The 15,149-nt window shown below is 46.6% G+C and overlaps 1 protein-coding gene across 5 annotated transcripts in view; it reads left to right on the top strand.

Annotated features, from left to right (window-relative positions):
• Positions 1-15,149, top strand: part of HEATR5A (HEAT repeat containing 5A) — a 399,007-nt gene that overhangs the window by 315,060 nt on the left and 68,798 nt on the right. The gene's annotated exons all lie outside the window — the stretch shown is intronic.

Raw genomic sequence — 15,149 nt, 5'->3', positions numbered from 1 at the left:
CAGGTGGCTCGGGCTCAAGCAAACCTCATGTCAGTGTGCCTATAATACCTTCGGCACCAAAGCAGGCTTCGGGACCGAAATCTCCATCGGGCCCGAAACGTCACTCGGTCCCGACATCTCCACCGGCACCGAAACGTTCTTCGGCGCCGAGGTCTCCACCAACACCAAAAGGCTCCTCGGCACCGAAAAGCTCATCGGCACCGAAAGGTTCTTCGGCACCGAAAAATCCACCGGAACCGAAAAGTTCTTCGGCACCCAAAACATCTTCGGTGCCAAAACACGTCCATAAAGACCCGAAAGAGTCGGCGCCACAGCCGCCTTTGGACACTGAGGAACTCTTTCGACCTGATCCTAAGCAAAAACGGATTTACATAAATCCAAGAACTGGACATGTCACAGCGGTGCCCTACAAGAAAAGGAAGCTGGACTCACCACCTCCTCCAGCACCTCCAAAGAAGGACTGTGCCACTTCACCCATACGTCCTTCCTCTCCTACATTACCTCCTATTCCATCCCCACAACCCCCACCGCCTGCACTTCTACCATCTCCTCCTCATACACCACCTCCACAGGATGATGATGATTTTGGGGGAGGGGGAGACCCAGATTTCTTTACTTATCCCACTGATCCTACTGATCCCTTTACACTCCCGGACACAGCACCAGTAGATGACTGGACTTATCCTATGCCTGATGTGCCTGACCCCGCTCCATACCCCTCAAAACCCTCCCCTCCTGATGACCATTTAGGGTTCGGTCAGCTTATTAACAGAGCAGCATCGTTTCATGGTGTCACCATGCACACCGACACCCCCGAGGAGGATTTTCTCCTCGACACCTTTGAGCAGTCCCAGAAAACAGTCCACATTCTACCCATGATTAAGGGAGTGATAAAGCATGCCACTGAGGTTTTTAAAGACCCTGTCAGGGCCAGGGTTCTCAACCCCAGAATAGAGAAAAAATACAGACCAGCGCCACAAGATCCTGCGTACATCAAGGCGCAACTCCCCCTTGACTCACTAGTCGTCTCCAATGCCAGAAAAAGGGCCAACTCCCAAACAACCGGAGACACGCCGCCCCCAGACAAGGAGTCTAAACTCCTGGAGGCTTCCGGCAAAAGGGTTGCCGCTCAAGCGGCTAACCACTGGCGTATCGCAAATACACAAGCCCTATTGGCTCGTTATGATTGAGCCCATTATGATCATCTGGAGGATCTCTTGCAACACCTTCCTGAACCTTTCAAAACACAGGCCACTGACCTCATACAAGAAGGCAAACTAATATCCAATGCCTCCATTAAATGTGCATTAGACGCAGTGGACACCGCCTCTAGGGCAGTCAACACAAGCGTATTGCTTAGACGCCACGCATGGCTGCGCATCTCCGGCTTCAAGCCGGAAGTACAAACCTCCATTCTTGCTCAACCCTTTAATCAGGAGCAACTATTCGGCCCGGCAGTGGACACTGCCCTAGAAAAAATGAAGAAAGATAATGAAACTGCAAAATCTATGGGAGCATTGCAGTCTACTCAACCCAGAGGCTCCTTTCGTCGCTCCTTTTATAGAGGAGCTTCCAAAAATGTGGGAACAGACAACTCTTCCACCTTCAAAACATCAGGTCAAACATCCCCTAACAAAGGATATTTTAGAGGAGGTTATCGGGGAAACAATACTAAAGGCCGAGGACGGGGCAACAACAACAACACCCGCACCTCTACAGCCACCAAACAGTGACTCGCCACTACTCCCCCCCAGACCATTCCGCTCCGGTCGGGGGCAGGCTTCAACAGTTCCTACCTGTCTAGAATACCATCACTACAGACAGGTGGGTAAGACAAATTATCCAATATGATCACTCTCCAACAGGTCCTTCCATTACTTCAACAAGGAGACTTCCTTGCCAAATTAGACCTCAAGGACGCATATTTTCACATCCCTATCCATCCCGCTCACAGGAAGTATCTACGATTCGTGGTAGACGGTCAACGCTATCAGTTTACAGTTCTCCCATTCGGAGTAACAACTGCACCCAGGGTGTTCACAAAGTGCTTGGTAGTTGTGGCAGCATATCTCAGGAGACAACAAATCCACGTCTTCCCCTATCTGGACGACTGGCTCATAAAAGCCAATACTCTAGATAAATGTGTTCACCACACCCACCGCACTATTCAAACCCTGCACAACTTGGGATTTACCATCAACTATCCCAAATCTCAACTACAACCCTCCCAAGTACAAAAATACCTGGGAGCCACCATAGACACAGCCGTAGCTTATCCCAGCATAGCCAGGATAGCCAACATGCAAAGTCTGATCGAAACATTTCAAACACAACACACTCTCCCCGCAAGAGTGTTCATGCAACTCTTAGGCATGATGGCGTCCTGTATCTCCATAGTACCCTACGCACGCCTTCAAATGCGTCCCTTACAGGAATGTCTAGCACAACAGTGGAATCAGGCCCACGGACAACTTACCGATCTGGTGTTGGTGGACAGCCGCTCACTTCGCTCACTGAAGTGGTGGAACACCATCAACCTGTCCAAAGGGCGGCCGTTCTTGGAGCCCCTTCCACAAGTTGTGCTGACCACCGACGCATCTCTCACAGGGTGGGGAGCCCACCTCCTTCAACACACCACTCGGGGACGGTGGACCACTCAACAAAAACAGTTCCACATCAATCGCCTAGAACTTCTAGGGTTGTTCCTAGCACTAAAATCCTTCCAAGTGCATTTCCAGAACAAAACTGTCCTCATCCGCACGGACAACATGACCACAATGTATTACATACAGAAACAAGGAGGGACACATTCTCTACAACTGTCCCAACTGGCGCAACATATTTGGAGATGGGCAATTCCCCGGAAGATCTACCTGCTAGCAGAACACCTCCCAGGGGTTCAGAACAAGGTGGCCGACCTCTTAAGTCTCCACACACAGCAGATACACGAATGGGAACTACACCCCAAAGTCTTACTCTCATTCTTCCAAAAGTGGGGACAACCAGACATAGACCTGTTCGCCACACCAGAAAACGCAAAATGCCCAACCTTCGCCGCCAGGTACCCACACCCGCGATCAAAGGGCAATGCAATATGGATGAACTGGTCAGGCAGATTTGCGTACGCTTTTCCGCCTCTCCCTCTCATTCCATTTGTGGTACGCAAACTGAAACAACAGTCGCTGACACTCATCCTAGTGGCTCCCACTTGGGCACGTCAACCCTGGTTCACCACACTTGTGGAACTATCGCTAGTTCCACATCAAAAACTGCATCTCTCCCCGGATCTCTTAACCCAGAACCATGAGAAATCAGACACCCAGATCCTCAAACACTGAACTTGGCAATCTGGCTCCTGAAGTCTTAGAGTTCGGGTACCTCAACCTTCCTCCAGACTGTATGAATATCATTAAAGAAGCCAGGAGACCTACTACTAGGGCATGCTATGCTGCAAAATGGAAACGATTTGCCATTTACTGCGCTAACAATGACATACAACCACTGGATGCTTCCATCCAGAACATCATTTGCTATTTATTGCACTTGCAACGATGCAATTTAGCGTATTCCTCTATACGTCTACATCTAGCGGCATTAGCAGCCTATTTGCAAAATAGACAACACCTGTCCCTCTTTAAGGTACCAGCTATTAAAGCATTTATGGAGGGTCTTAAAAGAATCATTCCTCCTAGGTTACCGCCTTCCCCGGTGTGGAACCTTAATATTGTTCTAACAAGGCTCATGGGTCCACCATTTGAACCAATGCACAAATGCGAACTCTAGTTCCTAACATGGAAAGTGGCTTTCCTCATCGCAATCACATCCCTGCGAAGAGTAAGTGAAATACAAGCCTTAACTCTAGAAGAACCCTTCCTACAACTACATAGGATCAAAGTGGTTCTTAGGACGAATCCAAAATTCCTCCCTAAAGTCATTTCCCCTTTCCATCTAAACCAGTCTGTGGAACTGCCAGTCTTCTTCCCTAATCCAGACTCAGTAGCCGAGAGGGCACTTCATACCTTAGATGTTAAAAGAGCCTGGCTCTATCACATCGACAGAACCAAACCCTTTCGGAAAACCAAGCAACTGTTTGTTGCTTTCGCTCCACCACACAAAGGCAACCCCATTTCCAAATCGGGTATCGCCAGATGGATAGTCAAATGTATCCAAATATGTTACCAAAAAGCTAAACGTACTCTTACCGTTCCCCCTAGGGCGCACTCCACGCGTAAAATAGGGGCCTCTATGGCATTCTTAGGGAACATCCCCTTAGAAGACATTTGCAAAGCAGCCACATGGTCTACTACACACACCTTCACTAAGCATTACTCTGTTGATGTGCAATCCAAACAACAAGCTTCAGTAGGCCAAGCTGTCCTAAAAACTCTATTCCAAACTGCTGCAACTGATACAGGTGACCACTGCTAGGGGAGACACTGCTATATAGTCTATCCTTAGTGTGTGATCTGCAGCTCATATGCCTCGAACGGAATATGCTACTTACCAGTATGCATCTGTTCTTGGCATGTAGAGCTGCAGAGCCACACACGCCCACCCGCCTCCCCGGGACCTGTATCTGTTCCAGCATTGTCTTAATTAGACACTACACATGGACATCCTTTCTCTTTATTTCTTACACACTCCATCATTTCCCATCATGGCGAAAAACAATCTGAGGATGGAGTGGATGCCCATGCGCACTGTTGTCCAGGGGAGGAGTCACCAATCTCGTGACCAAAGACTTCTTCCGAAGACAACAACAACCTGCAATCATCCGAGCCCAACACCAGATGACGATCTTATCCTTAGTGTGTGGCTCTGCAGCTCTACATGCCAAGAACAGATGCATACTGGTAAGTAGCATATTCCTTACTGGAATATCAAGAGAAAAGAATATTGGGATGCAGAAATATCATTGTCCAGAATATCGTTTTTTTTTCTTTCACGTAAGTAATATCGTTGTCAAGAATATTTTTAAGATAGTTTTCAATAATATAGCTGTAAAATCTTTTTTTAATTCTTTGTTATACTATGTTAGACGGATTTGTAAAGCGCACGGTTACTCAGCAGTGTGTCACAGCTTTCAGGAAAAGGGTGCGATACCAAAGGGGATGATGGACGGAGCGTTTGAGCAAATCAAACACTCACCCCCAGTCAACTGATCTGGGTTTAATCCGTCATCATTCTTTAGCTAACTCCACCACCCCAGTTCAGACATGGCCATATGCAAATCAGTCTGACCCTGTGCCTCATGGGAACAGTCCAGCCCGAACTGCCAAGCCATGTCTTCCCTGGACCGGAAACAAGCATCCTGGGACCGGTTTCAGGGTTTCACCCCTCTTCAGCCAGGATAGCATACCCTTCCCACATAGGGCGAACAGCAAAACACACAGGTGAGGGATCCGGGGCACTCTTGCAAGGCGCACGGAGGATAAACGCAGGGTATGCGCTGGAATGTATTCGCTGATCCTCTCTCTGAGATAGACCACACCCGTATCATGCCTGGCCTTATGCATTAAGACCATGGCCTTAAAAACAATCCTTTTTTTATAGGGAGCCAGTGGAGGGCCCTCAAATGAGAGGACAGCTGAGTCCTAGGTGGATGTCTGAGTAGCAGTCTAGCCACCGAGTTCTGCACCACCTGGAGTCTATTGAGGAGAAAGTCAGGGAGACCGAGGTAGAGGACATTTTCACAATCAAATCTCATTGTGATCAGGGCCTGAACCACCTTGCTACCAGCAGACTCAGATAGGTCAGGTGACCTTTTTAGGTCTCGGCTCGAAGGCTGCGCATGCGCAGTCTCGATCCGAGATTTAATGACTTGGAGAAGAGGGGCTTGAACCTGCCCCTCTTCTCCCCTGTTCTCCATTGGCTGGCCTCTTGAATGCTGGCCAGCCATTGGAGAAGAGGTCCGTCACTCTGAACAGGCCCCGTCCTTTTCGGATTCGGGGGCGTGTTTTTTTCAAGAAGTCTAATTATCTCCTCCAGCCAATGGCAAGAGGAGAGTAAAGGAAAACACGCCCCCGAATTCGAAACCGCCACTGCGTTTCTCCGAGGCATTTCTGCTTTGCCTCGGAGAAAGGCAGTGGTGTGCTTGTTCCCTCTTGTCTTGGTTTCCTCCTCAAACCCCCCAGAAGTTGGCCGCCTCGGTGTTTAGAAGCTGCCTGCGGGGTCCAGGTGGGGAATTACAGCCCAAAAAAAAAATCAAGACCTGCAACGTTTCCGTTTTAATAAATATTATTCTGCTGTTATCGGGTGTTCCGTTTCCTTCGTAGCCATTGGCTCGCTTACGCTCTCCGATTTAAAATGAAAACCAGTTTTTCTCGTGCAGAGTTGAGCCCTCGGTACACGTCCCAGCCCCTGATTCCTTCAACGCCTTTGTATGGATTCCCTGCAGCCGGGCGCAGCAACAACACCACACGGCGGCTATCTTGTGAGGAGACTGGGTGGAGCGCGAGCGCCCGGGGGAGAAGGAATGCCGTTGTTTTAGTGCTTTCTTGTCCAGCAAAATGCGACCTTACCGGCGTGAGCACCATTCAGAGGGGGCACCATTGCCAATAATTCCTCGCCTCGGAGAAAGGCGGCGGTGTTCGGCTGCTGCTCTTGTCTCCTCCCCCTGTGTTGTTATGAATACTATTTACATTGTATAGTAGTTCCTTGCACTTGGAGATTGATCTATTCGATACTTGTGCATTTCTCATTTTAATATGATTCAATTTCTGTTTTGTGTCCACTTATCACTCTCTTACTAACCATCACGCACAAGATGTGTTTCTAGTTAAATTTTGTATATGGGCCCAATTTTTGGCTCATTGCATACTTATTCACTCACTATTCTGACCTCATGGCTACACCTGTAACTAGGATTAGTTAGTTTATTTTTGCTTTGACTAGTCCATTTCAAGATTGCGGCCGTTTGTGAATATGTGCCAGGGACTGCCTTTTTTTCCAATGTACGTTTGCATACTTGGATTCGGTCTTTTTGGGGTTTCATGATTATATTGGATCCATATTAGGACCCACCCGCGTTACAGTGTTTATTCAGTATGTTCATTTTTTTAGATGATCTGGGAAATTCTACATTATCGGCATTAGTATGTGTCTTTCAACCGGCAACCTGGGAATTATCAGTAATAGCTCATAACCTCTCTCCCCTATAAGATGGTGCCTTTTTTGGTTACACTAGTCCGCCTTTTATTTCCATTTTTTGGTCGCACGCGCACTTGCAACCACGTGACTGTCGTGGTTTGTTCTGCCTATTTCAAGCTAGCGTGTTTGACCCCAACTGCAGTTTACTGGCGAGCGTTATCACGCGCGGTGACTTCTATGACACCTTGGGAATTTATGAGGGGAGTCCTTGGGCGTCTTCATATGTACACAACATTTGATACGTTTTATATACGGGGTCTCGTTTGTCTACTGATGATATAATTTATAAATTTGCAGGACTTGACGCATCATGATCGGGATGTTTGTTTTCCGACCTTACTTCTGGTCATTATACACTTGCCCGTTATAGGAGGTGAGTGTTACGAGGCATGCCAGTTGACTTGTGTATACATTGAATAGCATAGGTATACAGTAGACATTAGGTTGTGTTTATTTCATGTTGTGCACTGTTTCCCTGCAGTTTGCTCCATTTTGAGTTATATGTTTGGCACACATCAATCGCATTAGTGATCATTGCTCAGTGTAACTTTAATAATATTTTGGGTGAGTTACACTATTCACGGAGAGTAGTCTTGCTTCGCATGCTCATTATCTGACACACTCGTGCATAGCTTTACTTATTGCTGACACTCACAGTATGCTTGAAACTTGTAGTTTCTTTATATGAGAAGCAGAAGGACGAGCAGCAATACAAAGGACAGGATAAGGGTTCCTGTGTTCGCTGACCAATCGCCCCCACTATGGCCACCTCAGAAACCTTTCAGATAATCTGTCAATTTTTATTAGTCATTTATTTGTTAAATGCTTAATTTTTAGTGATAAATGCAAAGATCTAGAAACAACGGTGCCACTTCTGTTTTGGCTCCCAAGATCAATGTGTATGTGTCTAGATCTATGTGTGTGTGTGTGTGGTTCTGTATGTGTGTGTGGTTCTGTATGTGTGTGGCTCTGTGTGTGTGGCTCTGTAAGTGTGGGTGGCTCTGTGTGTGTGTGTGTGGGAGGCTCTGTGTGTGTGTGTGTGTGTGTGTATATGTGTGTGCCTCTGTGTGTGTGTGGCTCTGTGGGTGGCTTTTTTTGTAGGTGGCGCTATGCGTGGGTGGCTCTGTCTGTGTGTGGGTAACAGTGTGTGTGTGTAGGTGGCTCTGTGTGGGTGGCTCTGTGTGTGGGTTGCTCTATGTGAATAGCTCTGTGTAGGTGGCTCTGTGTGTGTGGGTGGCTTTGTGTGTGTGGCTCTGTGTGGGTGCAAATGCAATAGGTCTCGCATTTGAGAGAGATTAAGCTATTGACATTGTAAATAACAATGCCGTTTCTTTAAATGTTTTAGAAACAAAAACATAAACAAAAATAATGTCATGAGCAATGCCAATAGCTCTAACTTTAACAATGCCGAGACCATTGCATTGTAAATGCTTGTTTTTAGTGTGCTGAAGCAAGAACCAGCTAGGGCTTGAATCTGAGGTTGGAACGAGAGGGAGCTGTCAGTTTTAATCCCTAGGTTCTTCACCGAGTTTTGGGAAACAGGTTGAGGCACATCGCTCGGCCAGCAGGTTTTCACCAGATTGTGGAGGAGCTCTCCGAGAACCACAATCTAGGTTTTATCTGGATTGGATCTCAATTAGGTGTATTAGTTAATATATACATTTTGTGTTATTATTGTTTACATAGTAAGTAATTTTAAGTTATTTATAAGTTTCTATTTAATTACTAGTAGTAATTTATAGTGTCATAGCGGGTTGGTCGTTTTTAAGGGTATAGGGTGAGAAGTTAGTTCAGTTTAACTAATGATTATTAATTAGATATGTAAATTGTGTAATTATATATTTTGTGTTTTATGTTGGGTGCGGGCTGCTGGGTTTGTAGGGGTATAGGGTGGGAAGTCAAGTCATTGATTATTAATGTATTAATAATGATCTAATTGATTGTTAATTGTGTTGTACTTATTTATTTTAGTTTTATTTTAAATGTGGCCGCTAGGTTTGTGGGGGTGTAACATGGGGAGTTAACTAATAAGTAACAATTTTTTTTAAATTGATAATTATTAATTTAATAATCATGTAAATTGTTTAATTGTTTCTTTTTGTATATATATAACTTTTGTTGGGTTAATTATTAATGTTCATATTAAGAGTTTTATATTTGTTGTAAATAGTTATTCAGATATGTTATGTGCATGAAGTGCTTTCCCTACTGTTGCACAGACTGGAGTGGGAATAGTAAATGTAACCCCTCCAGAGTCCACCGCGTTCCCTACTGTTGCACAGACTGGAGTGGGAATAGTAAATGTAACCCCTCCAAAGGTCAACGCTTTCCCTACTGTTGCACAGACTGGAGTGGGAATAGTAAATGTAACCCCTCCAGAGTCCACCGCGTTCCCTACTGTTGCACAGACTGGAGTGGGAATAGTAAATGTAACCCCTCCAGAGTCCACCGCGTTCCCTACTGTTGCACAGACTGGAGTGGGAATAGTAAATGTAACCCCTCCAAAGGTCAACGCTTTCCCTACTGTTGCACAGACTGGAGTGGGAATAGTAAATGTAACCCCTCCAGAGTCCACCGCGTTCCCTACTGTTGCACAGACTGGAGTGGGAATAGTAAATGTAACCCCTCCAGAGTCCACCGCGTTCCCTACTGTTGCACAGACTGGAGTGGGAATAGTAAATGTAACCCCTCCAGAGTCCACCGCGTTCCCTACTGTTGCACAGACTGGAGTGGGAATAGTAAATGTAACCCCTCCAGAGTCCACCGCGTTCCCTACTGTTGCACAGACTGGAGTGGGAATAGTAAATGTAACCCCTCCAGAGTCCACCGCGTTCCCTACTGTTGCACAGACCGGAGTCTTCAGACGCAGCAGTATCACGTTCAGCTCGGTGCTGCAGTCCATCATCATCACATCCATCGCCACAGTCACATTCCCAGACGCCTGGAAACACACAGATCTCAACCCTCTCCTCAAGAAACCATCTGCAGACCCGGAAGTCTTTCGCAACTATCAACCCATCTCTCTGCATCCCTTCCTCAGAATAATCTTGGAAAAAGCCATCAACAGCCAGGTTTACTGCTACATTGGAAACTTCTGACAACTCACAATAAGGATTTCGCTGCAACCAAGACGGCCCTCTTTGCTTCAGAAGATATTTGCACCATCATGGACTGAGGACACTCGTCTGCCCTAATTTTGCCCTACCTCTCCGCCGCTTTTGACATGGTCTGCCACCACACACTCATCAGCAGACTCTACGATGCACGTATCCAAGGACCAGCACTCCTTTCTGTACGGAAGAACACAATGTGTCAGACTGCCGTCTCCAAACCCAAAGACATCATCTACGGAGTCCCAGAGGGGTCATCCCTCAGCCCCACCCTCTTCAACATTTACTTTGTGCCCCTTGCGAAGACCACCCGCTCCCACTGATTCAGCATCGTCAAGTATGTCGATGACCTGCAACTCAGCCTGTCCCTCTCAGAAGACCCCATCAACACCAAAAACAACTTCAAATACTGCATGACAGAAATCACCAGCTGGATGTGCACCAACTGCCTGAAACTCAGTGCTGAGAAAACGAAAGTCGTGATTTTCTGACCAACAACTCCCACTGGAACACCACCTGGTGGCACACCGAATTGGGACTCACTCTGACTCCTACTGACACGGCTCGAAACCTAGGCATCATCCTGGACACCTAACTCTCCATGAGACCCTAAATTAACACCGTCGGATCGACCTGCTTCAGTATCCTCCGCATGCTTAGAAAGATCTTCAAATGTCTCCCCCTGGACACCAGAAATATCATCACCCAGACTTTGATCAAAAGCAGGTTAGACTATGGCAATGCACTCTACTACGGAATACCCACCCACCTCAAAAACCTACTCCAAACCATTCAAAATGCCACCGCCAGACCTGTTTTCAACCTACCCCACGGCACCCACATCACGCTTCCCCTCTGGAATCTAATTATAATAATAGCACATTTATAAAGCGCATCAGCTACCTCGGCCAGAGGTGTCCCGGCGCTATTGCAGGCAAGCAGGAGAGATGACAAGTAGAGAGTCTAGCTCTGGCTGAATAGCCAGGTCTTTAGCGCATTCCTGAACTCCAATTCCAATTGGATTAGTCAAAGTTTAACCGGCAGAGAATTCCATAGTCTGGTCATAACCACCGTGAAAGATCTACCTCCAGTGCGTGCCTACGCATATTGAGGTACGCAAAGCAAGCTCTGAGAGTTCGATCTTAGCGTGCGATTTGTGATGATGGGGGTGGATTAGTTTCCTAATGTATCCCCAACTGCCCCAGCTCCTAATGTAGCTGGGGTGTTGCAGGGATTGTGAACTTACATAGACCTATGCGCAGGAAAACAGGACCTCAGTGTATAGGGGTGTACCAACCTATCACCTCAGTACCCAAAACCGACTAGCTATAGTGTCTCATTCGTTCTCCAAAAATCACAAAGCTACAAATGGTTAGATAACCCAGAACACAACACTGCAGACTATCTCGGGAATTGCGGTAGCAAGACATACTCTTTTGCTCGCTCACTTGTATTTGTCTACAATTGACAGAGTCACTGTAAGAGTTCAAAATGTTTATTTTAACCATCGTGCTCTAAAAATTGTAAATTGATACTTGTATAGCGCACTACTCACCCGCAAGGGTCTCAAGGCGCTTGTACGAATACCGCTGTGGAACCCATCCTGGCTTTCCCTGTGAGGCGTCCACTCCTGGCCACCCCCAAGGTGGAGGCCAGGCATCCTTAGCGTTGTGCGGGCCGTTGTGGAGATTAAGCAAGCTGTTGCCCAGAGTTGCAGAGTGGGACTCCATGATTGGAATGGCACCGAGGCGAGAATTATCAGGTCCGTGGAATTTTTGAGCTCAAGACCCGCCGAGGCGGGGAATTGAACCCTGGTCCCGGGCTAGCCCTCTGCATCAGGGTCTGCCGCTCTAATCATTGAGCCACACTTCTCCACAATACAGTATGCGAGCCACCACCAGCAGCGAAATGCATAAACTCAGAACAATTAGCATTGTTAAAATGCCATAGAGTACAAAGGGGGAAGTCATTATATAAAGACAGTGGAAAAAGGCCTAACCACCATCCCCTTGACTGGAAGAAGTTTATTTATATAAAAGATCATTTCTGGGCTTTGACAGCAGACCTCATACCTTAAAGCCTGGATGTAAGGTTTACATCATAGGAACAGCGTAGCTCTTCTCCATGGAGCTCTCCAAGTGTGTGTTAAAAGAACAAGCATCCTCTTAATATCAAAGCAAAAGTCTCCAGCATTGCCGCTGTGTTTAGCATGTTATGTCTCGGTGCTAGGGACTGACCAGAACAGAATAACAAGGGGCAGACTAAACTCAAAGAACTCAGCCGAGAACGTGAAAAGCAGACAGTTTTCATGTGAAAGGCATAAACGGAGTATTGCAAAAATAGTCATGTAGTAATATGCGCAAAAGCAGCATCATGGTAGCAAAGCTCATGCTAACTTAGCAATGTCGACAATGTCCCTAAGGGCAATATAACCGGGGCAGTTGCCTCTCAGAGCCCTGAAAGCTACCGTCAACGACTTGAATTCAATTTGTTTGGCTACAGGTAGCTGTTTGATGTGCGGAGAGATGTGAGGTCTAAAAGTTACTCTTCTGATCAATCTCACAGCCGCATTTTGCACCAGCTGCAATCTCTTGATCAGATATGCAGGTAGCCCAGGTAAAGACTATTTGCATATTCCAACCTCGATGTCACAGATGCTCGAACAACGGATCTGCGGTAGCTCACCAGTAATAGGTGTAGACATTTTCTAAGACTACTCAGTATACTGAAGCAGGAGGATGCAATGTGACATATTTGGGTTGAGACCTACAGGTCCGATTCCCATTTTACGCCCAGGTCTTTCGCCGTGGATGCATGGCCGGGGGGGGGGGGGTATCTCATTTCCACCAGCCACCACAGTTCGGCTGACAGGGAGGGGGTACCTTGCCAAAAAACAGGACCTCCGTTTTTTCAGTGTTAAGCTTTAATTTATTGTTCCTCCAGCTCAGCTGGAGATGTCCTTCAGGCTTCAGGCTGAGGGGTCCTTGAAGGAGAATACAAGCTGGGTGTCGTCTGTGTAGGAAATAACTTTTAAACTCCATTGGCTCCCCATCCAGATACGCTGCCACTTCAAGATACTCACCCTGGGCTACAAAGCGCTTCATTAGAATGAACCCTCCTACCTCAACTGCCATTTGCACTTCCGCCAGCCAACCCACAACCTCCAATCCACGTCGCTGTCACTCGCACACATTCTCCGTATTCGCAGAAGCAGGGCAGGAGGCTGCTCATTCACCTATCTAGCAGCTGAGACCTGAAACGCCCTCCCCAGGACATCAGAACAGCCACCTCGCTCACAACATTCTGCCAGAAACTGAAGACCTGGCTCTTCGGCTGATGCCTCAGACCTTCCTCGCTTACTCAGCGCCTAGAGACCCTCACGGGTGATTAGCCCGTGTTCTACAAATCCTTTTGCATTACCTTACATTGCACAGACTGACGTGGGGACAGCCGCATGAAACCAATGAATACTACATGCACAATGTTTTTGTATTGGACACAGTAGTCCCTGGGAGTATGTTTTGCAGTGGTACCAGTCTGGTTCTAGACATGATCTGTCATTGGCAAGCCAGCCATTCTGTAGGTTTAATAAAAGCAGCATATTTTCAAATCCAAGTGTAATCGTAAATAAAATCGCACTACACCCAGCACTACGAATTGACTAGTAGGAATTTACCTTTTTATGTTCTCGCTCTGTTTTGAGATGTTATTCAAGTCTTCGCTTTTGTATAATCTTTTTAAACATAATTTCAATTTAGATCTTGTGTTTTGTAGTTAAAACAGTTTTTTGGTAGTTCCCCAATGAAGGCCTTGCAAGACTGACAGTTTTAATGAAATCGTGAAACTCGTCCACTTTGTTACTTAGTTCATGAAAGGGGAGGTTTTTCAAAGATCTCACGATGGCGTTTCCGCGACATGGAAAGCTCACGCTTGAAATGCCTGACCGAAAGTACCAGTGCATCCTTGGAAACGCGGACACATCGTCTTGAGAGCATCATTTTGTAAGGATAGGAAGTTATCAATACCTGTAGGGTGTGATTCAAACTTCCTCCACTTAAAATTCTTTAATTGTAGGAGTATTCTCACGCTCCTCCTCTTTCATCACTCTGTTCATCCTTGCCCTGATGTTCCTACTCTTATGCTGCTGTTGGACTGTCGTATTCTGCAAGTCGTCGCTTACTTTGAGACACTGACTTGCAATTGCTTCCCGAATAGCCATCGTGTTCCTTTCAAAAAGTTGGAAATCATTACACTGGGAACTAGTTTGGGCAACTGCTCTCGTGAGGGTAGACCCCACCAATGGGGTGCAGCAGGTTGAGGGGAAAGACTAGGGGATCTGGACTACTGCTAAACCTGTCACCTAACATAATTTAACTACTACTAGTCCTCAACCCAGAGGGCCCTCACTGCTGTATTTGTACGCCAGAGTATTAGCTGTGAACAGAACTCTTGTAGTGACTGCAGCGGTAAGCCCTTCAGAGTTAACATCTTACTTCACTTCCGTTAATAATATGAGGCTGTGCACTGCAGACCCCTCTTCCTCTCCATGATCTTCACCATCGTATAGTATTTGGCGTTTATGAAGCATTTCAAGTCTTCTGACCCATCAATGTGAATCCTTTTCCTTGGGTCTTGGGCAGTTAGTTGTTACCTGGAAGTGTCCGCGGTGTTTACCTCTTGTGCTCCTTGCAAGAATAGTTTACTCCATTGAGCAACCAGGTTACTCCTTTTTTTGATTCCTTGGATTAGCAAAGCCCGCAGTTAAGGCTCACTCTAGCAGTTGGTTGAAGTTAGAAACTCAAACAAAACATGACACAGTAAATTCCAGTAAACAACCCAGTGTCCTGTCAGTGCTATATCTTTGTAGAAGTAGGTAAAACGTAAAGAAGT

The sequence above is a fragment of the Triturus cristatus genome, chromosome 9, assembly GCF_964204655.1.
Source record: "Triturus cristatus chromosome 9, aTriCri1.1, whole genome shotgun sequence".
In the NCBI taxonomy this organism is placed as follows: Eukaryota; Metazoa; Chordata; class Amphibia; order Caudata; family Salamandridae; genus Triturus; species Triturus cristatus.
Note: the sequence above shows the minus strand (reverse complement) of the source record. Positions and strands in the feature narration are given on the sequence as shown.